Source organism: Sciurus vulgaris (genome assembly GCF_902686455.1).
Source record: "Sciurus vulgaris genome assembly, chromosome: 19".
NCBI classification, from domain to species: Eukaryota; Metazoa; Chordata; class Mammalia; order Rodentia; family Sciuridae; genus Sciurus; species Sciurus vulgaris.
Window position 1 is genome coordinate 21,632,528 of NC_136480.1, and position 25,615 is coordinate 21,658,142.

The 25,615-nt window shown below is 52.5% G+C and overlaps 1 protein-coding gene across 14 annotated transcripts in view; it reads left to right on the forward strand.

Annotated features, from left to right (window-relative positions):
• The window catches only part of FOXP1 (forkhead box P1), a 515,936-nt gene that overhangs the window by 197,871 nt on the left and 292,450 nt on the right, over positions 1 to 25,615 (forward strand). Inside the window, exon 1 of one of the 14 annotated variants that reach the window (XM_079122641.1) lies at positions 22,274 to 23,441. The exons of 12 other annotated variants lie outside the window; for them this stretch is intronic. The gene's annotated coding sequence lies outside the window, so the exon portion shown is untranslated. Of the gene's footprint in view, positions 1 to 22,273; positions 23,442 to 25,615 lie in introns of those variants that run through there. One more of the 14 variants, XM_079122637.1, reaches the window with a different exon arrangement.

Consider the following 25,615-nt stretch of genomic DNA (forward strand, 5'->3'; position numbering starts at 1 on the left):
TTCCCAGATAGGAAGTCAACAGAAACTGATTCCAGCCCAGTAGGAATCTTTATACTGTAATGAGGGACTGATTTCCAAAGCAGAGAGACATCTTGCAAAACTAGAGCCCGATTTTTAAATGATCTTAAATCACTAATTGAGGGGGAGAAATTTCCTTAAGGACAAGGGAGGCACTGACAGGCACGAGGGGGCGAGGGAGGCAGCCTCCAGGAGGCTGGGAGGTTACCCGGCCCTGGGTTGCCCCCGTGCCGGTTGGAGCGTGGGGAGGACGGTGTCCCTTAGAGGACAGGTTTGTGGTTGAAACGCTCTTATAGATTTTGACAAATTAAACAGTGGTAAAGATGTTTGGAAGGCATCCAGGTCCTCGCCATTATTTATGTCAGCAAACTAGAGGCCGGCGCTTCATTTACAGGCCTGATGACTTCCACGACGTTCCGGTGGTTGTGCGTTCAGCCGTGTGTGTGGCCTCCGCCCAGCGGGATACCTTGGTGCTGTCAGTTACCTCTTGACATCATAATAGATTGCAGTTGCCAAATCTTTCTCGATAGAATAAAACGTAAGAGAGATCCGTCCAGGATTCCTGGATGGCAGCCAGGCACGCACGCGTGAGCCCAGGACGGACCTTCCGGGATGGAAAGGCTCTGACCGGCACGCGGACCCTGGGTGGGTTTGGCTTTTCTCCTTGTCTCCCTTGAGCCCCTCTGGCACAACTCTGGGGAGAGAGGCCTTCATGTGGACTGCACTGCACGCTGGCGTGCCCGGGGTCGCAGGCCACCTCGTGATCGCTGGAGTGGACGTCGGGTCCCGATCGTCCCAGCCCACCTGGTACTGCGCCCCGTCAGCAGCCCCTTCCTGCACTGGATCATTGTGCTTGTTCCCATCACATTTTAGCATCCATTACATTATTAAAAAAAAAAACAAAAAAACAAAAAAACAAAAAAAAAAACCACTTTCTCCCTAGGAAATTGCAGACTTGGTTGGAAGGACGTTTTGGAAAGCTGTTTCCCCCGGTTCTGCAGAACGTCCACTTGCCAGTCATCCCCTCCTCTGACACTGACCCCATCCTGCTGACCCCGTGTCCGTTGGTCCCCGAGGTTCTCTCTTGACCGCCCAGGGCCTCCGTCTCTGGCCCTCTGCTCTTGGCGATCACGCATGTTTCTGTGGCTCATGCTTTGATCTGGCAGTGGCCTTGCTGCCCGCCTCTGATGCCGTTCCCCTGCCTAGAGAGCTCCGGTGTCTCCCTGGTCTAGCATCCATCTTACCTCTGCAAACACCTCCTCCGAATCTCTCCAGGGGAAATTCCTCCCGGGTGCTCACTGTGAGCCCCACGCGGGTGCAGGGGGATGGAGAATCTGACCTCAAGCGGGCAGCCTGCGGGTGGGGGCCCCCTCGCGCCTGTGTGCGATCGGGCTGCGCACACAGTCTGTTTGGAGTGTCCATTTGGCAGGGAGCCTGCTGCTGTGCTCTGCTGTAGCCTTATCTTGCTCCCAATCTCTAATAAATGTTTAATGATAATTGAAATGATCAATCCGTGGTGAGGAAGAGCTTAATAACCTTGTCTGAGCACAGCTGCTTTGTCCTGGGCATGCTTGTTTCTAGCCCCGTGTGCTGGCGTCCTGACATCAGCTTCTTCCGACTCCTGGGGGCTCTTGCTGCGTAATGGCATCAAATGATCTGGTCACTCACCATCCTTCCTCACCTGGAAGGTGTGTGTCCTCTGCCATTGCTCTGAGGAAGAGTCGGGGTTTGTGTATTTGGGATGTATGAAGAGAAGGCATTCAGTGATGTATTATGGGGTGTACACTTTATGATTTTTACCAAGTCAAATTGTTCTAGCAGCCCACTCCCCACCGCACATGCCCCACACCCAGGTTCAGCAGGCCTTCTGTGTCTGCACCGAAGGTGTTCCTGGGCCCCTGGGCACCTCAGCTGGGCAGGTGCAGGCCAGGGACTGGACCTTTTGCTGAGTTTTAAATCTACCTTGCAATTCCCGCATGTGTCTACTGCATTGGGCGGATGGGAATGTGCGTATGTACACGTATGTTTATGCATGAATCATTTAGAGGCTGACACCCGTGAGCATCATGTAAATCAAGAGCTTGCTTTATGCCAGCCACCTGCAAGCCCCTCCCGTACTCCATTTGACTCCTAGAACCTTCCAGAAGTAGCCAGGCTTGGCCTTTCGTAGCGATTCCTTTCCTGTGTTCGTCTATCACCTGCATGTGAATTCTAGGCGCATTAGCTACGTGCTGTCCAGTTTTTAAGAACTTGCTGTGTCTTGTCCATAGCTGGCCACGTGAGCTGTGGGGTTTGAAGTGTGGATTTCACTTCTTGCAGCCTCAGTTGAGCATCTCTTGGTGGCCGGTGAGTCTCCTGTGTGATTCCTTCAGCAATACTCTTTTTTTTTCTTGGATGGGGGGAGCCCACTGGGGATTAAACCCCAGGGGTGTTGTTCTATATCCACAGTCTTTTATTTTTAATTAAGAAAATTTTTTTTGAGACAGGGTCTCACCAAGTTGCTGAGGCCGGCCTTGAACTTGAGATCCTCCTGCCTCAGTCTTCCCTGGGATTTCAGGCATGTGCGGCCACGCCCAGCGTCAGCAAGACCCTTGACGGTGTGTCCCTTCATCCGATTGCCTTCCCTTTTATGATGTTACCTGCCGTTAATTCCTAGGGAGGTGCCACATGGTGGTGAGCTGGTGGCACTGTTCCTTAGCCCGTGCTTCTGGAGTTTGATTCTCCACCTGCTCTTGGGTTTCCAGGGCTGGCGTTCCTTCAGGGAACCCCGGATGCATGCTGGATTCTCTCCCCTCTTTGCCAGTTTTGACAATACTGGGCCAGCTGTGGTCCTCCTCTGGCAGTGGCCGTTAAATGGTAATGTCCTCATGAACCGTGAGTGTAAGTACGTTGGCATCCTGTGTGTTCCCTGCCTTTGCTGGAGGTCCCTTGTGGGTCTGATGAGTGGGACTTCCGCTCATTTGCCCAGGTGTTTTGGTGCAAGCCTGCTGCTCTCGACCGTGTGGCTCACTGCAGCCAGAGGGTGTCTCAGACTCCCTGGGCGCTTCCTTCCCTCCTGGGTCTTCCTGGTGCTGAGGATCCACCCCGGCCTCACCCACACTGGGCAAATGCCCTCCCACCTTGTGCATCTCTTAGCTGGGAACCGAGATTTGCCCTCTGCCTAGCATCTCTCGTCTCTTTGAGGGAAGTGTGCGTCTTGGTACCGAGCGTGCTTGCCTGGGTGGGTGCCTGTCCCACCTCCTCCTCCTCCACTCTTGTCTTCCTCTTCTGTGCTGTCGATTTTAGTTCTCAAGATTGAGAGAGAATTCCAGAATGTTCTATTGTTGCCCCCTGCTCTTTACCCATCTTGCCCATGCAGCAGTCTTGGAGTGGCAGTAGTGTCCCCTGCCACGAGTCGATGGGAAGGTGACTTCCACACGTGGTTGCTGGCGACCCCTGGCCTCTCTGCACAGCTTTTCAGGATGGTGTGTACCTGCCTTTTTGGGGCGGGTGGGATTTGCCCCACATGCCTGGCTTAGCACCCTTTTGGTACTATCTCGAGGTACCCGCTGCTCCATGCCTGTCGGCAAGGTCTGTGGCTGCCGTCCCGGAATTCTTGCTTACTGACGATTTCCTGTGCCCTCTTTGCTGAATGGACTTGTTGGTTCAGATTTTTTTGTTTGAGTATCTTAAGTAGATTCTTTTCCTCTGGCTTAAGCCCTCGTAATTTTAACAGAATATGTGTTGGTGTTCCTCATTCAGGGAAGGTGGGCTTAGGTGCCTGGTTCTTCCATCAACATATAGTTTCAGATTTTTTTTTAATTTCAGTTTTTATTTTGTATATCAGGAAAGTTCCCTTGAAGTATAGTTTTATGGATTTGGAGAATCTTCTTCCTGTGATTTCCTCTTGAGACAGACCTATTTTCTGTGTGTTGGATCTTCTTTATCTTCATTGTACAATACTTTATGTGCTTCTGGTCTTTTCTCTCTCTCTTTCTTTCCGGCTTTCATTTTTTTCTGGTGTCGGCCTTCCAGTTCTTCTAAGTCGTCATTTGTTGCATCCATTTGCTCTTTGACCTCCTAAAATATTCTTTATTTCCACCATGATTTTCTCCTTTCCCGATTCGTCCTTTCCTCTGCTTCTCCGTTGATCTGATTCGGACATGTTCCCCCAGGTCTGCTGTCATCTCTGAGCTCATGTGGAAGCAGTGGCTTGTCTTTCGCTTCCTGTAGGAGGTTTTTCTGGCTTTTGCTATAGGCTTGCTCAGCGTTTGACCTCAGGATTTCCCTGTTGCTTTTATTCGTTTGCATGTGATCCGCCCTGTCCGCAGAGCTGCTTGTTGAGACGGCTCAGGTGACTCCGGTGGCCCCGCTCCCTGCTCCTCTTTCCCGTGGATCCTGCCTTCCGCGGGACGCTGGTGTTCCCGTATCAGTTGTGCGTTAGTGTTTGAAGGATCCCTGGTCAGCCAGCGTGATTGTGCCTGTGTTCGCAGGTTTGGGTTTTGCCGTCTGGTTGCTGCAGGGGTTTGGTCATTTCCGTCTGGTTCCGTCACGTCACTTTTACGCGGTGCTCCACCGGGAACGCTTCTGCACGTCAGCCGCTCTTCCCTGGAGCCTCATTCTGAATGGCTGCACAGTCGCCGTGCTTTGTGAGTGCGGGTGGGGGTCCAGGCTCGCTTTCCTCCACAGGCTCTTTGCCTATTTTCCTTCTCCTTGAGGTCTCGAGATTCAACTGTGCTTAGTAAAAATAGGATTTTCTGTTGGCCTGTAGCTTTCACTTCTTTATCCTGTCGTTCCTCAGGGTGGGTCTCCAAGCTTTCCTAACTAACCTTGTGACCATCATCTTCTGGAAGGATCTTTTCCCTGATTCGAAACTTTGTATGTATTTCCCAAACATGTAAAAGTAAATTATTTCCCAATATTGTGTATTTAATGAATTGTCCTATTTGAGAAAATGGAAGTGCCCTGGGGGAAGAAACAACAGCAGAGGGACAATTGTGTCCTCAACGCTAACAGAACCTATGGGTTGGGTGGTGCATGCCTGTAATCCCAGGGGCTGGGGAGGCTGAGGCAGGAGGATCGTGAATCAAAGCCAACCTCAGCAACTTAGTGAGGCCCTAAGCAACTTAGTGACACCCTGTCTCTAAAGAAAAATGTAATAAACGGCTGGGGATGTGGCTCAGTGGTTAAGCACCGCTGGTTTCGGTCCTCAGTACCCAAAAAAGAAAGCGGACAAACCTTCGCCCAACGAAGAAAAGGCAGAGGGTCACCGGCTTCGGGGCTCAGGCCTCAGCGCCCCTCCAGCTGGTTTCCTGTGAGGGTCAGCAGTGGAACCTGGGGTTAAAGCCACGCTGACGCCCCCTGTAGCTGAGTGACACGGGGGCGCAAGTGAGCACCAGGCCTCAGCCGAGGCCAGCGCCTCCTAACTGTCCTCTCTGCCCTGTGCCTGCGGAGGCCTGAGCCTGCCTTCAGCACTGCCGGGGAAGACCCGCGTCATCCTTGCCCTTGGTTCAGTCTGTCTTCTCGTGCCCCGGGGCCACCCTGAGTTGGGACAGGTCCAAGCACTGGGGACTTGGCGACTGGCTGTCTCTGGGTGTGGCGGGACCCTCCTTTCCACCTGGGGCTGCTGATGTCACCAGGGTCACCAGCTCCCTTTCCAGCAGATGAGACAGCCAGCGCTCAGATTCAGGGCTCCATTGGTCACAGGTGGGCAGTCCTGAGGACTGGCTGGAGCCCCTCTGTCCCTTCCCAGTCTGATGGTTTTCAAAGCAGTACTGTCCCCTCGAGGTTAGTGGGAGAGTTGGGCATGCCTCCCTTTCTCCCCTTGCTGCCGCGTTAGGCCACATGGAAGCCAGGTGCAGCCTGAGTTCTGTCTAAGGTTCCCTCTGAACCACACAGCACATCCAGTCTGTCCCTCCTACCTCCTGCATCCTTTGTGTTCTTCCCTCCCTCAGCACCTGGCTGGGTTCAGGAATTTTCTTTAGAAAGAGTGACCGCCTAAGGCATCCACTGATGACAGGGCCTTTCTCATTCCCACCAGGAGGCTGGTATCTGCTTAGATGAACCCAGTCATGTGCCCAGTGCCAGACGCTCCCTTCCTTCTGTTCCTTCAAAACACGTCCTTCCCCCTTGAAGAACCTGTGGCAGGTTTTGTACTGAGAGCCGGGGACGCCCTCGCTCTGCCGTCAGATGTCACAGGATGAGCACCAAATCCAGGTGGCCACCAGGGCCCTGCGGTCATTGTGGCAGCTTGGTCATACGAACGGTCTCGGGGCGTCGTGGTTGACGGAAGGGTTCTCGGCTTGAGCGCAGCTCAAAAGCCACCTGCGTTCAGTAGGAGCCGCACTTCCAGGGTTAAGTTCCGACCCGCCCTGACTCGCGACCTGAGCTGTGGCCTGCTTTCCCGTTCTGGGCAGCGGTCATTTCTGGTCAGCCAGGGCGTCGCGAGAAGCAGCAGCCGAGGCTCCTGCCTGCTGCTGCCAGCTCGGGCGTGCTCAGTGCCTGCCCGCCTCTCAGAGGGCCAGGCGTCCGGAGACGTGACCTCAGACGTCCCCCAGCGTCCGTCACAGTGACGGGAGCCTCACTTCTCCTCGGGGCCTCTTTTTATCTTTTCTTCCGGCACCTTCCGCCCAGGGAGTCCCCCCGGTGGGTCTCTTTGGGACGGCTCCTCCGCAGGCAGGCTCCCTCTCGTTGGTGGTCCCCATCCTTGGCACCGCAGCGCTGGTCTTGGGGTGATCTGGTGGCAGAGGATGACATCTGGCTGAATTTCGAAAGGCGTGATGGCCTCTCCCCTGTCCACCGGGCCTCTTGTGGAGGGTGCCGTCACGAAGGTGAGGGAGAGGGATGGAGGTGGCACACCCAGACTGCCCCTGGGACGGAGGCAGGGCTTCCTGGTCGTGGCTGCCTGGTGAAGTGCCCTTGGCACATGGAGAGCTCACTTGGCAGGAGTCCCCGCTGAGGCCGACCCACGGACGTTCCCTGCGACCGAATGCCGCTCCTGGAGGCGTCCTTACGGGCTCTCAGGTAGAGGCAGCTGCAGGGGCCACGCTGGGCTGACTCACCGAGGCCAAAACTCATGGCGAGAAGGCCTCTGGGCTGCTGTGTGCACTTCTGCTTTTAGGGCTGCAACGCCAGGGGAGGGCGCAAGCTGGCAGCCTCAGACGGCCGCGTTGGGTCTGCGCAACTTGTGAAAGTCATTGGCCTGTGTGGCGCTCAGCATTTGAAGACCAAGAGATTTCCCCTAAATCGGTGCTGAATTCCTGCTTTTTTGAGAAAAATGAAGCCACCTTGGACCCACATGCCCAAATGGCCGTTGTGGTCTGGAGCCTGGGCGAGGATTTGCTGTCCTCTGGACGACTCTGCTCATCACCGTGACCCACTGCGCGCTGGACACCGGGCTTGCGAGCCTGTGCTTTAATAGACACACGCGAAAGAGACCAGCTCTGGCTGAGGACCAGACAGATGTCCAGGGTGTCTCTGATGAGTGACTTTGACAAGCGGAAATGCGATGCGTTTGGGATCCGTGTGCAATTCTGACACATTCAAGGTCGCGCCAAGTAGTCCTTCTGCATGTCCATGTAGAACGTAGTTTTCTGTGATATCACGTGTGCCACGTGGTAGATCTTCTCTCAGGTAGTACATAGAGTTTCTGCTCTTCAGAATGCGTCACGGAATCGAGACTCGTGTCTGGTTCTCGTTCAGCTTTCTTCTTCTACTGTTAAGAAATTAAAGCCCAGAGAGACCATGACCTGCATGAGGCTATGCAGAGACAGGGGGCTGTGCCCTCGGGGGACACCACGCAGAGGTCATTGACGTGCGGCGGGGACCAGTGGAGAGGAGAGAAGAACCTTGGGAGTCTGTGTTTGCTGCCCTGGGTTGACGTTTTAATGGAAATGCTCGAGGGTTCTGCAGCCCTCTCGAAATCCACTCGTCTCCCACTCCTGGCCCTGACTTCTCGAGCAGAATCCAGCCGGATGCAGCTTGAACATCTCCAGTCTGAAAATCTGCAGTGCTCTGAAACCCGACGCTTCCTACGCGCCCAGGTGAGGCCGCAGATGAGACTCCACCCCTTCCTTAGTGGCTCAGGGTTAAAATGCAAGCGCACCAAGTATACGGTAGGCGGTCAGGCTGGTGTGCAGGGTGCGTGAAGCCAAAGGCCGGTCCAGGTGTCTCATTCTGTATGTGCAGATCTGCCAAAACCAGAATAATGCGTAATCTCAAAAAAATCAGAAGGCCGAGATGCTTTGGGTGTGAGAGTTTGGGGTCAGGCTACCTGGCCTGTACCTGTCCCCCTCCTGGGCCCTTCTGTGAGGTGAGAGCAGAGCAGCGGCCAGAGTGCCTGCAACTGACCTCGTGTACGGTCTTCCCCTTGGGGCCCAGAAGTTGTCATGTTGTGTTTTTTCTCTCTCGTTGATGTTCTTGGTTCCAGGTCACGTTAACTCTGCTTCAAAACACCTCCCTGAATCGGCCTTTGTTCTCCATGACCTGTGTGTGCGTTGCAGAGTCCGATGGTTCTTGATAGGACGGTTGCAGTAGACTCCTCTTTGTGCTTCTCCATTCCAGCTGAAAGGCTGTTGGTGTTCAAACCCTGACTGCACCCTGTCACTTGGGGATTTTACTGACTGAGGTCTGGGCCCCGGGCCCAGAGATGGATTTAATTCATCTGGGGTAAGGACTCTGGCCTCGGTGATTTTAAAAGCTTTCCAGAGGGTTCCCACATGTATCTTCCAAGTTGACAACCACTGTTGTTCTCTGGAACACGCCTGGCATGCTCCTTGACCACTGTGGGGTCTCTGTTTTCTGAATTAAGTCCAGATTCCTCCTTCAGCTTCTGAGGTCTTGTTTTTTTTAATATTTTTTTTAGATGTTGATGGACCTTTATTTCATTCATTTATTTCTATGCGGTGCTGAGGATCAGTGCCTTGCACATGCTGGGCAAGCGCTCTACTGCTAAGCCCCAGCCCACCCTGCTCTGAGGTCTTCAGAGTGGGTCTTAACCACGCTCCCCTGCCATCCCTGGCCACTCTCCTTCTACCAAGGCTCTCAAGCACCCCTCCTGGAATTTGGGGTGCTCTGCATGGTTCCGTGACTTTTCGGGTGGGCTCCCTCCACTTTGGGGTGTGGGCCTGCCTACCCCTCAGGGGTTCCCCTGCCGTCACCACCCTATCGCTAGCACCACGTGCTGAAAGGCGCACCTGCTGGGCCTGAGGAGGGTCTCGACCCTCCCTCTTGACCCGAGCTGGCCCTGGAGTCTGCAGTGCCCCCAAGACGGTGTTCCCTGTGGACACTCACTGTGAGGCCTGCCAGGCCACGCTGGACACGGAACCCAGGCCTCCCCCGTGCTATCAAGTGCTCTCTCACCTGGCTTCGTCCCCAGCCCTTTTGAAATTCTGTTTATTTAGTGATTTTTTGGTACCATGGATTGAGCCCAGTGGTGTCTAAACGCTACTGAGCTGCACCCCCAGCTCCTATTTTGAGACAGGGTCTCCGTAAGTCACCTGGATTGGCCGTGCGCTTGTGATCCACCTCCGGAGTGGCTGGGACCGCCGGGGCGTACTGCACCTGGGCACGTGTGGCTCTTGACCTTGGGGGTGTGACCAGAGTGGCCGAGGCACTGAACGTTCACTTGTGTTTGGCTCCGATGAAGTGACACCTCGGCAGCCACGCGTAGCTGGTGGTTGCTCTCGTGCACAGCCCAGATCTTGGCTGGGCCCCTTGGAGACGGAGGCCAGGTCTTATTCCTGCTTAGGTGCCACCCGTCGCAGCCTGGCGTTCGCTAACGCACGGTGGGATTCGCCCGAGGAGGACCTGAGTGGGGCAGGCTGTGTGTCAGTCACCTTCTCCAGTCTTGCATGTCCACGCACGTGTGCAGCTAAGGCCCCACCACTGGGGACGTGTCCTTAGACTCTCTACCCCACTTCACAGATGAGGAAGTCGCTCCCCGCAGCTTAGCGACTGGGCCAGCTCCTGACCCTGAGATCAGACAGCGCTCGCCGGCTGAGCCCACTGTGAGCAGCACTTTGCTTCTGATAATTTTCGTCCCGGGACTCGGAAGCTCTGAATCCAGGACGATGCTCTGGGGCCTCTTGTGCTGTGGACAGCACGGCTGGTTGCCCATCGTGTGCCGAGGCTGGCTTTTGTCTTTTGGTAACATAAGGGATGCCATTTCTTGAGTCTGGGGCGGAGTCTGGCTGGCCCAGGGTTCCTTGGTTTAATGCTGTTTACCAAATCTGCCAAGAGGGAGGTCCCTGGTTTGCTCTGAGGCTGAGTTGCTGGGCAGAACTGATGCTCTTACGGAAGCAGAAGTGAGGCCGACCAGGGCAGAGCAGCGGGAACGGCGCTCAGCCCCTCTGAGCCCTTCCTCCGGGTTGCTTAGAACCTCAGAGCCCGTGTGTGCAGCGTCTAAATTAGGACACTGTTCGTTAGCGGGAGGGTAATTACATTTTTGTTGTATTGTGAATCTCAATTCTTATTTATAAGAGGTCGGTTCGAGAAAGCATTCGGCCTTTGGTAGCCTGATCTTCTCCAACTCCATTTCTTGGCAAATGCCATCATCTTCTTTTTCTTAAAGACTGAGTAATATTCCATCTGTGTACCACATTTTCTTTATCCATTCATCTGTCCAAGGTTTGGTTGGTTCCATGGTTTAGCTATCGTGAACTGAGCTGCTGTGAACGTTGATGTGGCCGCGTCACCGTAGTAAGATGTGTGGATGCCAATCACAATAAGTGGGGGGTGACTAGGGAAGGAGAGAGTTGCTTTAGATTAGGTAGAAAGGAGTGAAGGAGGGGAGGGGATATGGGGAAGGAATAACAGTAGAGTGAAACGGACATTATTGCCTTATGCACATATATGCCTGATGTGATCCTGCCTCACGTACAATCAGGAAAAGGAGAAATTGTACCCCAATTTCTTGGATATCCAAGTGCATAAATGCATTCTACTGTCACATACAACTCATCAGAACAAAAAAAAATTTTAAGAAGTCGATTAGATTGAGTTCGTACGGCTTCCTCGCTGGTTCCACGTCCTGTGCCCTGTTTACCAACAGTAAGGTGATTTTCCTTCAAGGGAATGGGAGGCATTTTTGTTGAGAGTCTTTCCCAGTCGTCCGCAGCAGCATCAGCCATGAGGTGCTTCCTGGGCCCCGGGAGTGCTCCCCTGTGTGCCGCGTGCTGGGCCCAGCCCCCTGAACCCTGTGGGGGACGCTGGTTCATGGAGGAGCCCAAGGCAGAAGAAAAGGCTGCGGTCGGTTTAGTAGAATTCCTCACCTTATTCCTTCAGGATTCATCAAGAGCTCTCTGTGACCGCGCCTTGAGGCTAGCAGGGAAACCACTGACCCCGTGATAAAGGGGGACTTTCCTGCCCAGGAGAAGCCCTGGGACTGAGTGGCCCTGAGGAAGGGGGTGTCTGGCTCAGAGGTTAGGAACGGCTTCTGGGAGGAAGCCGCACTTGTGGCTGAGTGACACGGGCCTGAGGGACTTCTCCAGGCAAGGGCGCAGCCTCGCGGGGGACGCTCCATCTCCACAGAGGTGGGAGGTGACCGTGTGCAGAGCGCCCCTGGGAGCTGCTGGTGGCAGGGCGGAGCCGGAGCTGCAGGCCCTACCGTCATCACCCAGGGCCTTCTCCGAACCTCTGGACCTCTGGACTCCACCCTCCCCACCTTAGGAGGCCCACAGGTCACGAAGCCAGGGTGCGATGTGCCGTGGGAAGCAGGCGGCCTCGAGCGTCCACATGGCGTTGGAGACGGATCCCCACATCAGGAACAGTGAGGTGACGTGGGGGGGTGCTCTCTGGGAACTGAGTCCTGTACTGTCTTGTGTTTCCCAAGATGAACGTGTTCTGTGCGTGAACCCAAGGCCAGGAAGGATGCTCCGGAGCCATTGCAGGAGTCCAGGTGAGGTCCCCTGTGTGGCCCTCCAGTCTCAGCTGGCAGAGCGAGAAGACTCCTCTCTGGCCTCCCAGTGCTGGCCCGGCTGCCAGAGACGGTCACGCGAGCTGCTTCTCCTTGCTGATCTGGTGGAATGGGCACACCCAGCGCCTCGGGCCTCCACCTGAAGGCCACAGCTCCTTCCACTGGCTCCCTGAGAGACCCTGGGCCCTGTGATCAGGAAGCCAAGGTCAGTGTGCCAAGCCAGCAGGTGCCTGTGGGCTGTCCACCATTGGAGTGCAGCTCTGCTCCACATCTTCCGCTGTGACCCGCTAGTGTCACGCTGCACCTGCGTGCCGCCCCTGAGAGGACCTGGAGGAAGCCCAGCTCCCGAGGCCTGTCCCCAGAGCAGCAGAGCCAGCGGACTTCCTGACGAGGGAAGGCAGGGGAAGAGCAGGAGGACGTGGCCAGGCCCGAGGCCTGCGCCTCACGGGCCAGGCCTTCCCTAAGGCCAGGCCTGTGCAAGAGCACGTGGGATGGGGTGCTGCCAAGAGGCTCCGCCAGAGGGATGAGGAGGACCCTTGGAGAAGGGAGACCACTGGCCATGTAGGAAGTGACTGAACTGAGTAGCCTGGCAGCTGAGGTTTCGGGGGCTGGTGGATGTTGAGGAGGTGGATGCGTGGAGATAGGGAGGGTAGCAGCTGTTTCCAGAAGCTTCTGGGCAGAGAAGGGGATGTTGGATGGAGGGACGCTTCATAGTTGGAGATGAGAAGAGAGTTGCATCCGAGGGGCTGGGGTTGTGACTCAATGGTAGAGCACTTGCCTGGCGTGTGTGAGGTCCTGGGTTCGACCCTCAGCACCACATATAAGTAAATAAATAAATAAAGTAAAAGAATAAAATAAAATAAAGGTTCATCAACAACTAAAAAAAAGGAAGTTGCACTAGTCTTTTTCACTCAAACCTGACTTAAACTTCTTAGCTTTCAGAACCTTTGATGCCCTTTAACTAGCATTTTCTTGGCTGCAAGTTAGATACTTTTAGAAGGTGAGCGTAGAAGCTTCTAGAAGGCGAGTGGACTCACAGCAGAGTATAACTGACAGGAATCTCCAAGAATCCCACGAACAGCAGCAGAATAACGGCGTCCAGTGGTCTGGGGGCAGCCCCACGCTGCAGCCACAGGGTCCAGAGCACCTGGGCGTTCTGAAAGTGCATGGATTCGAGGAAGATTGCTGTGCAGAGGCGACGGGAAGACAGCACCGTCGGGAGGCCTTCTGGAACGTTCACTGGGCGCCGGTACCGAGGCCCCGCACAACCCCAGGGAAGGCCGGCGGCGGCGGGAAGGTTCTGCCCTGCCTGGGCACCGTGATTCTGTCCTCTTCACGACTGTCCTGCTCACCCCGCAGCTGGTGAGCCGTGCTAATGGAGGCATCTCACCCACGGTTCCCGTGTTGATTTACGGCGCGTCTTGGTGTTTCAGAGAAGGGAGGGTCGGAGAGGCAAGAGGGCCTCTCTTTGTTCCCTCTGCGGAGGTTTTTACTGCCGGGTCCTTGACGTCTTCCACCCCGTTATCTCCCAGTTATCTTTTACTGGAACCATTTCGTCCATTAGCTCTCTTCCAGCCACCTCCCGGGACGGTCAGATTTACAAGCAACACATGGAGAGAAAACGCAGGAAGCCACCAGCTCCTGACACTCAGCAGCAGCTCCACTAAATACTAGAAAAGTTTATTTGCTTTCTCTGAGGATGTGCTAAGTGATTTTGCAGCGTGAGTGTGCGGCCTTGCAGCACTCAGACTTGCATTTATTAAATAAATTTGTTCTCTAACTCGAGTGTTAAGTGTGTATTATGAAACCTCAAAGCCAGCGTTGGTGATTGCAATGTGCAAATATTTTTTAAATTATGTAATTAAATGGGACTTGGCCAGCAAGGGCCACTGAAGTAATGTATTAATTGAATGGTCTGATTTAATTGCATGTTATTTTCGTTTATTCGGGGAAGTGGCAGCATCTCTTAGAGAGAGGGGGCCTCCCCTGTGCCTGTCGCTGGAAACCCAAAGGTTCCCATGGAGAAATCTCCAGCACCCAGTGAAATACTAAACAAGAAGAGGGACTTGCTTCCTCTGTCCCCGAAACTCTGTTTTGAAGTTTGAGTCTGGTGATTTTAAAGGAAATGGGGGGGTGGTGCTTGCTAGGTGGAATCATCATAATTCACTGTTTATCACCACGTCGTTTCTAAAAAAGAACTGCTCTAGTTACTGTGGCAGTATTCAGGGTTCTGTAAAGTACACGTATGAAAAGAAAAGCCCCTTTAGTTCAGAGTTTGCTGCCTCTCGCCGTGGCGAAGGCCCCGCTGTATCTGTTTCCTTAAAATGTCATTTTAAAGGTATTGTGGTTTCAGAGCAGCAGCTGTGACTGAAAAGTATGTAAACTAAGCTGTTCTTGCTCATATCATTTTTATATTCTTATGTCAGACCAGAAGGCTGCTTTAAATTTATTTTTCATTGTGTATTAGTATGAGGGCCCATTTTTTTTTTTCCTGCTTGGGAACATATGTTCTTTGGGACCCATTACACTTAAGCGCTTAAGAAAATAACAATTGGGGAAGGGGCACCAAAATAGTTTCTCATTTGAGTGTCGTATTTGGGGAAAGATTAATTAAAAAAAAAAAAACAAAAAACCTCTCACAAAGTAGAAATTTGGGGCCTAGCATCTGTGTTTTTTAGGAAATGAAAGAATTCAGGCTTACTGTACCAAGTCACGTGAAAGGCAGTAACTTTTAGAAACTAAATTGCTTTCCCAAAAGGAAAATATTTTTTGTTGCTATTAAATATAGTTTATATTGCTACTTCAGAACTTTTTTTTTTTTTTTCCAGTGGGTCCGTTTATTTAAATTCTTAGTTAATATTTCTGTATAGAAACGTCTTTGTCTCTGGAGCGCGCCTGTGCGGATTCCAATTTAATATGCGGTTGTGGATAAGTACGTGTTCCTGCCTTGTGGCGCGGCTCACCTGATCAGGTGACGGGGTGACGTCACGGCGGCCTGCAGAACGTTTGCGTGACTTACTTGAGTAATGGTGGCTCCGGGTGCAGAGGGTTGGGGGAAGCCACGTGGCGGGCATTTTTTTGTGTTTTTGTTTTTTTCCTTTTCTCCACATTTCAGCACATACGAGGCCTCAGCTCTATGGACATTTGGGTCATGGGATCGAGAAACATTCCCCTCTTCAAAGGTTGTGCAGGCACGGTAGAAAGTGTGAGCTCTTAGGATTTCCACGGTGACTGTAATCTGATTCCAGGGGCTGATTTCACCCAGAGCTCAGGACGTCACTTTGAGGGTTACTCTGAGATGTTCAGCTTTTCTCCAGCTCCTGGACACAGAGGTGGCCCTAAGAATCTGCCCTGAGTTCTGTTGATTGGCCTCGTCTCTACAGCCCCACATCTGGGTGTCGCAAGCAAGGGAAGTAATGAGCAGGAAGGCAGGTCTCCCGTGGGCAGGGCTGCCTGCCTGGGGCCAGGTGAGTCCCAGGTAGGAGCTGCCCCTTCCTGTCCCTGCATCGTAGCCTTGGAGCTTTGTCAGAGCACCTGGACTGTCAGAGTGACTCAGAGGCACAGGGTGACCAGTGACCATCTGGAAGGTACCTGGGGAGCCTCCTGTGTCCGGCGGGATCCTGGGAAGGTCCAGGTACAGGAGAAGGGTGTGCGCAGGTCCTGGGGCCAGGGCTGTCTACCACCCAGCATGTAAGCAGTTCAGTTTCAGCCTTGCTCAGGTGACAGCTGGTGACTCCTTCCACCAGTGAGGAGCTGGGAGGAGCACAAGCTGCCCGGGACCCAGCAGCAGACCTCGCTCCACTGCCTCCTAGTGAAGGAAATGCCCTTCCCGCTTTGGATGGAGGCCTGGAGATGCCTGCTTTCCCGCTTCCTCCCAACCACGGTGGATCCAAAGGCGCTTTCTTGGGAGCAAGTCCGAGAGGCAAGCACCTTGTGCCCGGAGCAGAGGGGTGAAGCTTGTTTCGAGTCTGGCCTGGGATGCCACCGCTCAGCACCGTCTGTGGGACACTGGCGGCTCCTCCCTCCATTCTCTGCCTTTGGGTGGTTCAAAGGATCCTGCTCCAGAATTTCTTCACCTGCCTTCCATTTCTGGTGGCCACATTCTCCGGCTGCTGCTCGTCTGTGCGGTTGGGAGGTGGAAGCTGGGGTCCCCACCCCCGTGTGACCTTGGTCATCCACGTGAAGCAGTGGCGTGTCTGGAGCCACCTCTCAGCTCTGGAGTATTTCCTGTTCTCGCTCATCTGAGACCCTCCCCGTCTGAGCCTCGTTCCTCCCATTAGAAGTTCGGGTCACACAATGAACGACTTTGACTTTGGGGTCCAGGGAGACAGAAGGCATGTCTTCAGGTTGAATCCCAGGTCTGTTCTCAGGGGCTACTGTGGTCATTTGTCTTGGGTAAACCTTGGTCAAGGCCTTTCTGGTTTCTTTCTGCCACTGATAGGCTCTGTGTGACCAGGGGGCGGGCGGCTCTGTGGCCTTTCCCAGCTCCAAGGAAGGAGCACTTGAAAGGATGGATGTGGGCAGTGCCTGAGCCGTAAAGAGAAGGCTGCTTCACATAAAGACGCTTGTTTCTGTGGAAAATATGAGTCTTTTTGTTTTTTTTTCATGGACCAGGTGTGGGTTAGTGCCCTGAACCTTTACCCAGGCCTGTCCTGCTTGTAATTCTTCTGAGGCGCAGTTCAGCCAAGTCAAAGAAACATGTTATTAAAGGTGAGCTGCAAGGCATTTAGAAAATAAACACCCTGTTTAAGATCCTAAATCAGGAACAGAATCTGTATGCACAGACTTGAAAAGTACTGGAACATGTGTTTGCCTACCTTGGGGTTCCCGGCTGGATTCTCCTCTCGCCTTCCTTGAAGATCCCCCCGAAGCCTCTTCTGGTCCTGGAGGGACAGGCAGCTGACGTCCCTGTCTCTCCGCTCTTTAGTCATCAGTGACTGGCCTCCACTGGGGTGGTACCACCCAATCTGCAATCGGGGATTTTCCAGGTCACGTCTGGAGAAAAAGAACTTTCAGTTTCCCTTTAGTGCTGCTGCCCTCAGGAGACGCTTGAACTGGAGAGATTCCTTCTCCCCCTCGCCTGTGGCCTGGTGGACAACCCGAGGTCCTCAGCCACTGTGCGGCGAGGTGTAGGGAGTGTCAGGGTTACTAACATTAATTATCCCTGCTCATAATGCGCGGCTGCCCTGTTCCTCAAAAGTGGAGGCCATGTTACAGACGGGCCGCAGAAGGACAGAGCACCAGAGTGGCTTGCTAAGGTCCCCAGGCCGCCGGGCCGCAGAGCTGCCCTTTGCAGGTGGGCTTCCAAGCCCATGCTGTGGGTCTGAGTTCGTCTACACTGCTGGCACAGACTGGTTTATGATGGCATGCCCGGCGCAGGGAGGCAGCCCAGGGAGGCTCAAGAAGTACCTTCTTTCTGCGCCTCCCTCCCTCTTCCTTTATTCCCCTCCACCCTTGCGGCATTGTTCAGCTTCTGGCTGCTCCTTGACAGCCGGTTTACAGCAGGGAGCACGCGTCAATCACCTGTAGCCCGTGGTGCCGCCTCTTTCTCGATTGTCTTGAAACTTGGGTTGTGGTTGTGGAATTGTGTGTCAGCACTCTCTCGCCCTTAAGCAGAGGCGTTCGAGGGGGGCATCTTGCCGGCCCACCTTTCATGAGAGGAGCCGCTCCTTCCAAGGGGAGCGCGAAGCCTTGATTCTCCAGCGTGGACAGTGATCTGCAGAATCTTACACTCAGCTGGACAGAAGGGTCCACCCAACCCTGCCGCTTTACATGACGGAAAAGGAGACGGGCTCGGCAGCAGCCTCACCTGGGCACTGTTGAGCTCACCTGGATAGGCCCAGCCAGTCCAGGTCACCTGCCCATGCCAGCAGTTACAGTTTTCGTCGTTGCTGTTGCTTGGTTTTGGTACCAGGTGTTGAACCCAGGAGCATGTAACCACTGAGTGCATCCCCAGCCCTTTTAATTTTATTTAGAGATAGGGTCTCACTGAGCTGCTGAGGACCTCGCTAAATTGCTGAGACTGGCTTTGAACTTGGGGTCCTCCTGCCTCAGCCTCCCGAGCTGCTGGGACTACGGGCTTGTGCTGCCACACCCGGCTGGCAGTCACTATTCAGCACATGTCTCTTCCACGCTGGGACAGCAGCTTGGTCCACGGCGGTCTTCCAGCAAGGGAGCCTTCTCCTTGATCAGGTTCTTGGATACTCAGGAGAGCTTTTCAGTCTCAGAGATGAAAAGTTCCATGTGTTGTTATTTTTACTACCATTATATTTTGGTATGAGGGATTAAACCCAAAGATGCTTCCCCACAAGACAGGGTCTTGCTGAGTTGCCGAGATGACCTTAAACTTGAGGTCCTCCTGCCTCAGCCTCCTGAGTTGCTGGTGTTCCAGGCACGCACCACTGTGCCAGCTTCCCTCTGCCAGTGTTCATGCTCTGACCCAGGAGTGGCAGGTCCTTTCTAGCTCGGGAGCCAGCAGCGGCTCTGCAGCCTGCCTCTGCCTCATCTCCCCTTTCCTAGTGTGCTTGTCCGCTGAGCGCTGGTTGGCCATTGGCGGAGTCCCTGCATTCCGTGTGGGTTGAACGCCCTCCAGGGGGCGCTGCTGTTGACCACTGGGTACTGTCAGATAAGGCCCCTCCCCTCATGAAGCCGAGACTGACGTTTTCTCCAGCATTGAGTTGAGGACACCCTGGAGCCTGGAACCGCCAAGAGCTCCCCGTGGGCGTCGGAAGAGCCTGCTCTCTGGTTCCAGCCGTGCTGACCTACGCCAGGAGGCGGCTAGGATCCTGCCTGCCAAGTGGTGGCCAGAACCTGGCAGGTTCAGCAACTAGCCGCGTGCCTCTTTGACTAGCTGGATTCGCCGTGTGTGTCCTGCAGTGACCACCACTGCTGTGCAGACCAGGGTACTCTGTGGGCAGCATCGCCCAGAAGGGAACAGAGCTCAAGCCCCTTAAAAACCCAGGCCAGGCCTCCTCCTCCTCCTCCTGGCACGTGCAGAGTGGGCAGACCTGGGGGGAAGTACTGCTGGTGAGCAGGCAGAACACACCAGGCCTGGCCCCACGTCACAAATCCTGATTCCGGCTGTCGACTCCAGGCGGGTGGAGATCACCCACTTCTGGAGTGCCTGCTGCAAAGCAGAGCGCCAAGTGGGGCCCTTCTCCTCAGTATCCTTTCAGTTGTTGCCCTTCGTTGTAGAGTACTTATGACACTGTATTGATTTTACCCATGTAGAAGTTTCTATTAAAAGTCTTCATTCCCGCTTTTGGGGAGTAATTGGATCCCTGTAGATGGGCTATAACTTTCAAAGATGTAGAGTTTCTAACTACCGAAATCAGTGTGTATGTAAATAAATAAAATGTGTCAAAAGCTTTTTTTTTTTTATAATTGTGGAGTTCCCAGTCAAATGTTTCAGCAGGCAAACTGGGTCCATAGTAGTTGCTTAATAAATGTGCAGAATGAGCTGAAGAAGGAGAATGTCCAGCGGCCATGTGGACTTGCAATAGTGCTGATTAAAAAAAAAAAATCAATGCAGTTATTTCAACTAATGAGTACACAACCCACAATTTTGTGCCAAAAAAAAAAAAAAAAAAAAAGTAAAGGTTCTAATTGAAATGAATCGGAGGTTCTTCCTGGTGAGAGCGAATGCAAGGTGGCCCAGATGAAGGTTTCGAAGGGTGCTTCTCTGGGGACTGAGCAGGGATGTGCACATGAGAACATGGCCGCAAAGAGTGCTTAGTGGTTTTTCAAAGAAGTCCCACTCTGAATAAGTTACAGCACTCGTTGTAAATCATCGAAGTGGGGGAATTTAGAACGATACTGGCTTATGTGTAAAAATCAACTTCTGCATCCTGACTGCGTTGTGGATCCGTGTGCAGGAGACATAAGCAGAGCCATTTGGTTTTGTGGCGTTGGAGTGGGCTGCTCAGGGGTGGGGATGAAGTTGAGGCATTGATACCGTATGAGGAGAGGCAGATGGTTGCGTTACACATCCTTTGTGTTCTTGTTTGCTTCTTAAAGCAGTTGCAGAATTTTGCCATTGGCGATATTTTCTCCGTGCCTGTGTGTTCTGCTACGAATTTACTTTTGTCAGACTACTTTGAAAGAAAAGCCTTTGCTGAGGGATTCTTTTTTCTTTCTTTCTTCCTTTTTTTTTTTTTTTTTAAACTTACATTATAAACTTGTGAAGTCAACCGTGTGTTCATAAAAATATTTTTTAAATGTCAAGTATGTTAGTAAATAGTGGAAGGATCAGCTTTTCTTTTTTCTTAGCACAGGACTTCAGCCATATTTTAAGTCAGTTCAGAGAAGGATTTTTGTGAGATGATAAATGTGGAATTGATGACGGATGGATGGAGATAGAGAAGGAGACGGATCTGAAACATTGTCACTCCAGTGGGAACGAGGCCTATCTGATGACAGATTTAACTTTCTCCTTTTCTTTTGGCAGGGTCTCAGGTTGTGGTTTACCGCTGGGTTTTACCAGCAAACCTCCCTTGGTGGTATTAAGTTGGTGAGAGTCAGTGGGTTAGTATCGGGTGATGGGTTTTGCCTGAACTTTGATTGGCATTTATTAGAATTGTTTCTCATACCACCCCCGAAATTTATATTTATTTCCTACTAAAAGCAAATGATCTTTTGCAATCAGCGGTGGCTAGGGGTATTTAACATGTTTTAGCTGCATGTAAGGGATGATCTTTTATCATGGAGAGCTTTTAATGAGGAATTGCTTTGGAGTTATTTCCCCCCTCTCCCGTCATGACGGCATGCTGGAGGATAATGTAATGTCCTTTTACAGTCCCATGGTATCTTTTCTCCTCTGCTCAAATGAGAGAAGAGCAGAAATGGAGGATGTTTGGGCAATGGTTTGTTCTCCTGTGAAACACAGTCTTGCAGTTTTAGCTGGAACCTGCAGTCCCCGATGAGAAAACAGGAAACTTGGAGTCCTGACCTTATTGCAATCTCTGCCGGGGTTAGTCCCAGCGCTGAGGTGTCTCTTTCCAATAATGAAGCCATTGTGCGCATCCTATCTGATCAGTTCTTGAAATGTTTTCGTAAGTCTATCTTACAACATTACAGGAAGATAATCAGCAGCCTTGGAAGGTCCCCATCTGGACTGTGGCGTTCTTTTACTGCAAGATGTTTTGCCTTTCTGAGATAGCTCTCGCATTTCATCATCTGTTCCGCCGAGATGAAGTGCATATGAAAAGTCAGCGACTCTGAATCCATCTGTTGTTATTATTTTCCGCTGATAATTGGCTTGAACAATGAGATGTCTGTCTGAAGTCTTTGAAACTGTACACCCTGCTTATTTTCTGGAGGTCTCTCTGCGAAGGCGCCCCCTGCCCCGTCCTCCGCTGACTTTGCTCCCAGGCTTACAGGAGTGGCGCTGGCGTCTGCGTGACATCTGACTGCGCATCAGTACGTGTCCCTCAGCAGCTAAGGCTCACACAGGGATTTGGGTCCTGGTCCCCGTGTCTGCTCCATAGTTGGCCCCCATCCGCCGGGAGCCTAGCTGGCCGCGAGGCGTGGACCCCTCGGCTGGCCTGCGGTCTTTTTTTCACTGTCATTAAAATATTAATTGGGAGCGCAGTATCTGCTACCTATGGGATTAGATACGTCCTGTAATCGTGTAATACGTCCAGTGGCGTCCAGGTTAGCGCGAGATGGAGCCTTCCTATCGGATTCCACTAACAGCTCTTCCATTAGCTGCTGGACCAGCGCGAGATAGGGATGAACCGGGAAGTAGAAATACCCAGAACTGCCAAAACAGTCATTAGCTGCTCCGTGGGGATGGACAAAGGCTTTTTCACGGTGATCTGCTGATTAAATTTTGTTCTGTGGCTTGTTTGCATCAAGGTTAGATCTCTGTCTTCATGGGGTTGGGCCATCTAACACCCTCTTTTGAAGGTCACCCCAAGGCAAAGTGTAGGGGACAGAGCGGGCATCTTTAGCTTCCACAGGGCCCCTCTCAGAGGACCCACATTTGGTTCTTTGGGGCTTTGGGAATCTTTTGTTTCTCTTTTCTTCAGCGCGCACCCCAGGCGAAGTGCAGTTTTCTTGTTGGTTTAGAAGTAGGGTGTTTGGTTGGTTTGCAAAATTGTTTTCAGCAACTTTTCGTCGCCCATCTTTTACTTTGGCGGCAGAAGGATATCACCAGCAGACAGCAGGGTTTGCTTCTGCGATAGAAAGCTGCCTTATTTCGCTGGGTGAGGCAGTTCAGAGGCCTGCTCCGAGGCGGGAGGATATCTGTGCTACCCTGTAGCAATAAGGTGACGTCCTGTGGCACAGCCCAGTGGTGTACCCAGGTTCGATGTGGCCTTGGAAATGTAGACAGACATGATCATATTGATACTCCAATCAAAACCATTTTATATTTTATCATTTATTAAAAAATAATGATGTTACGAAGACCAGCATGTAGCAGGACCACAGAGAATAAGGGGTCAGTGTGTGGGTCCCACAAGTTGGGAAAAGGCGGTGGGCAGGCCCCACCACTGATTCCTGGGTTCTAAGGACAGATTACACTGAGGTATGGCATATTTTCTGCTGAAATGGAGAAAATTGTTGATGGTAATTATGTTATTTAATTGAAATTATAAGTGGTTGAGGCCACTCAGTTAAAAGCATCCCTTCTAATATGTGGGTGATGTTTTTAAATGGGTGGTCATGGGTCGGTGACACCTGAAAGGCAGGCTCTCGGAACGTATTTTGGGGAAAACTTGCATAATTTTTCTTACATGATTCATACAGTGAAGAGTGGCGCTGTATGTGTCTATTCTCTTTAATTAGATGTGTGGGCACATCATGCGTGTGTCTGTATGCACACGTGTGTACATGTATGTACGTGTGGATTTCATACCTGTACTTTTTATAAACATATACGAGTATGTCTTTGCTCAGATTTCCCAGAGATTGGATCATAATGTGACAGAGCAGAAACAAGAAGTCTGTCTGTGACCTGAAGTTGGGACAGAGCTGTGTGACTGTCTAAAACTGAGTGTTGGAGACTTGAAAGGCAGGCTTTCGGGATGTGTTTCCGGGAAAATTCACAACTCCAATGGCAGGTCCTGGGTCACTGCTTCCCTGAGCACTTGGGAATAAGGTAGCATGGTTCCCCCGCCACCCCTCATGAGCGAATTCTTAATTACTAACGAAAGCAATTTATTTTAATTGTTATTACAGCAACATAGCATTTAGCTGTCTCCCATTCCGCGGGCCCCTGGAACAGGCAGTGTCTCCCATCAGAGAAGGACAGGTAGAAGGCTCAGCGGGCGACTGATTGAGCCAGTTATTCATTTGCCGAGTGTTTGTGTTTATGCAAAGGGGCCTCTTCCTGCATATTTAATCTAGAGTAAGGCAGTGGCTTTGTTGTGTTTAGCCACATACCTCCAGTCCTTCCCCACACTGCCGCCAGCCAGGGAGCCCCAGAGCCGGGGGCTTCACGTGCCTGGAGTTTCTCCATTACAAAGTCTCAACTTTCTTCCCGTGTGAACTGCTCTGCCGCCCAGGCCTGCCTCCTCACCATGAGCCGGTAAGTCCCCTGGCCTCGCCTCTGCTTTTCTTTCATTTTCCAGAGGTTGGGCGGCCACTCTGCCCTCGCAGGCGCCTCCCAAAGCTGCCCTGCGTCCCGGGCCGCTGGCTGCCCGCGTCAGACAGACAAGTACAGGTGCCTCTTAGGAAGCGTGGCGACTCGGGGTGGCAGAGGGAGGCTTCTGGGACCCGGAGGAAATGAGAAGGGAAAGAGAAAGAGGTTGAGCGCCTTTATTATTCTTTGTCCTCACAATCCTGTTGGGTGACTGTCCTGCAGATAATGCTGCCATTGTTTGCTGAAGCCGTCAGACAGAGTGCAGGACCCAACTGTCGAGAAGGTGGCCAAAGTCCGCCACTGCCGGGTCCCCTCCCTGAAGGACCCTGCCGGAGTAGGAAGGGTTTTCTTCTGTGGGAATCGAGTCGCCTCTTCCCTGATATTAATAGCACACTAGAGATGTTGGCCACGGTGCTGGGAGAGGCAGTGGAGACGGGAGGAAATCTGATCTTGCTGGGGAAGTGACAGCCTGTTGGCCCCGTGGCTGAGGAGACATCCATCCAGGCTGTCTGGTAATGGCAGCCTGGCTTCACTGTTTGCTCTAGGAATTTTAATCTTGAGCTGTTTGTTTTACTATCTGGGGTCTTGCTATTTTTTGTTCTGGTACAGTCTTTAGAAACCACCCCACTCAGGGCTCATGCGAGCTTAGAAAAGTGAATTTAAAAAGACTCAAATCGCTGTGCTGTGGGCCTGGATCATTCTGGGGTGCGCTGGACGGCTCGGCTCCCTTCGGGAGGGCAGATGTTTACCGTTTCCAAAAGGAGAGGCCGGGAGGCCTAGAGGCAGGAGGCAGCCGTCAGGGAGGCCGGTACCCTGAAGCTGTTTCCGGGTGGGAACTGCCCTGGCCAGCAGTCTTGCTTCCCACTTAACTGCTGCTCCGCCGGAGTAACTCTTTTCAACAGAAGAGTGTGCTGTTCCCCCGCAGGTTGGAAACTGGGAGAATTTAAATAAAATTTCATCAATCTTATTAAAATATGTGGTGACTTGGGTCTTCTTGGGCACAAGTCATTCTAGAGACTTAGAGGCATATTAACAGTGAGGCTGGTGAAGGTTTTTAATAATAAAATTACAAATACTCGCTCTAATTGTAAGTATGTGACTTTTATCCTCGTTTTTTAAGAGGAAAAATACTCTTTTTTTATGAGGAAAAGTAACTCCGTCAGAGTTGCCTTCTGTGATTAGCGCTATTGTATTCTTAAATTTTGATTGATAGAGATAATAGTTTTCACTTAAAAATACAGACAGGTACTTTAACTTTCCATGACAATAGCTATTTGCATTTCTTTTATCTTTCTGTTTAACATTTGTGGGGGTTGGGATGGATTTGATTATTAACTCTTATTGCACACTGGAGGTAAATCTAAAACAAAGGCTTTGTTAGGGCTTCAAAGGCAAAACAGCAGATATTGTTGGGAATTCACCTGGGGAAGGCTGGGAGCGGGTACCTGTGCAGCACTGTCACGTGGCCGCGGCCAGGGTTCTGGCTGGGGAGGGAGAGCAGAGCCCCTTCTCTGGAGGGCGAGGCGGTGTTCCCGGGGCCCGCCTGGCCTGGGCTCCCCTACCCAGTGGCCGGCTTGGGGTCTACTGCCGTCTCTAGAAGGGACACCCAGGTCAGGCCCCGTGGGTTGGTGAAGGTCCCAGAGAGCCGGGAGCAGGAAGCAGAGGTTGTCAGCAGGATGGGAGGAAGCTGGGGAGTTGGTGAGCCTAAGGGGCACATTCTTTGATGGAGACAAGAAGGAGATAGCGTGGTCCTGTGCCACAGCCCAGGGGCGTCCCCGCCTCTGGCTGGAGACCTGGGCCGCGGCCATTGCTGCCCTACTTCCTGGTCCGCCGTCCTCCTGGCCCTTCTCTTCTCCCCTGGTTCTCCCTAGTTCTTTCGTCTCCCCCTCTCTTTCTCCTTCCCTCTTCCTGTGCTCCTGACCCTCTATTTGAAGTCACACGGGTGTGGAGAGCGCTCTGGAGTGGAGATCTGAGTGGATGCCCTCGTCTCGGGTGGGTAGCTGAAGTCACCTTGGGTCTTGATGTTTCCACTCCTCAACCTTGAGTTGCTCTCCTGCTGTTTTCTAAGAAATCATTGAAAAGCAAGCCCGGGATGAGTTAAGACTCGTTCCTTGAAGAGG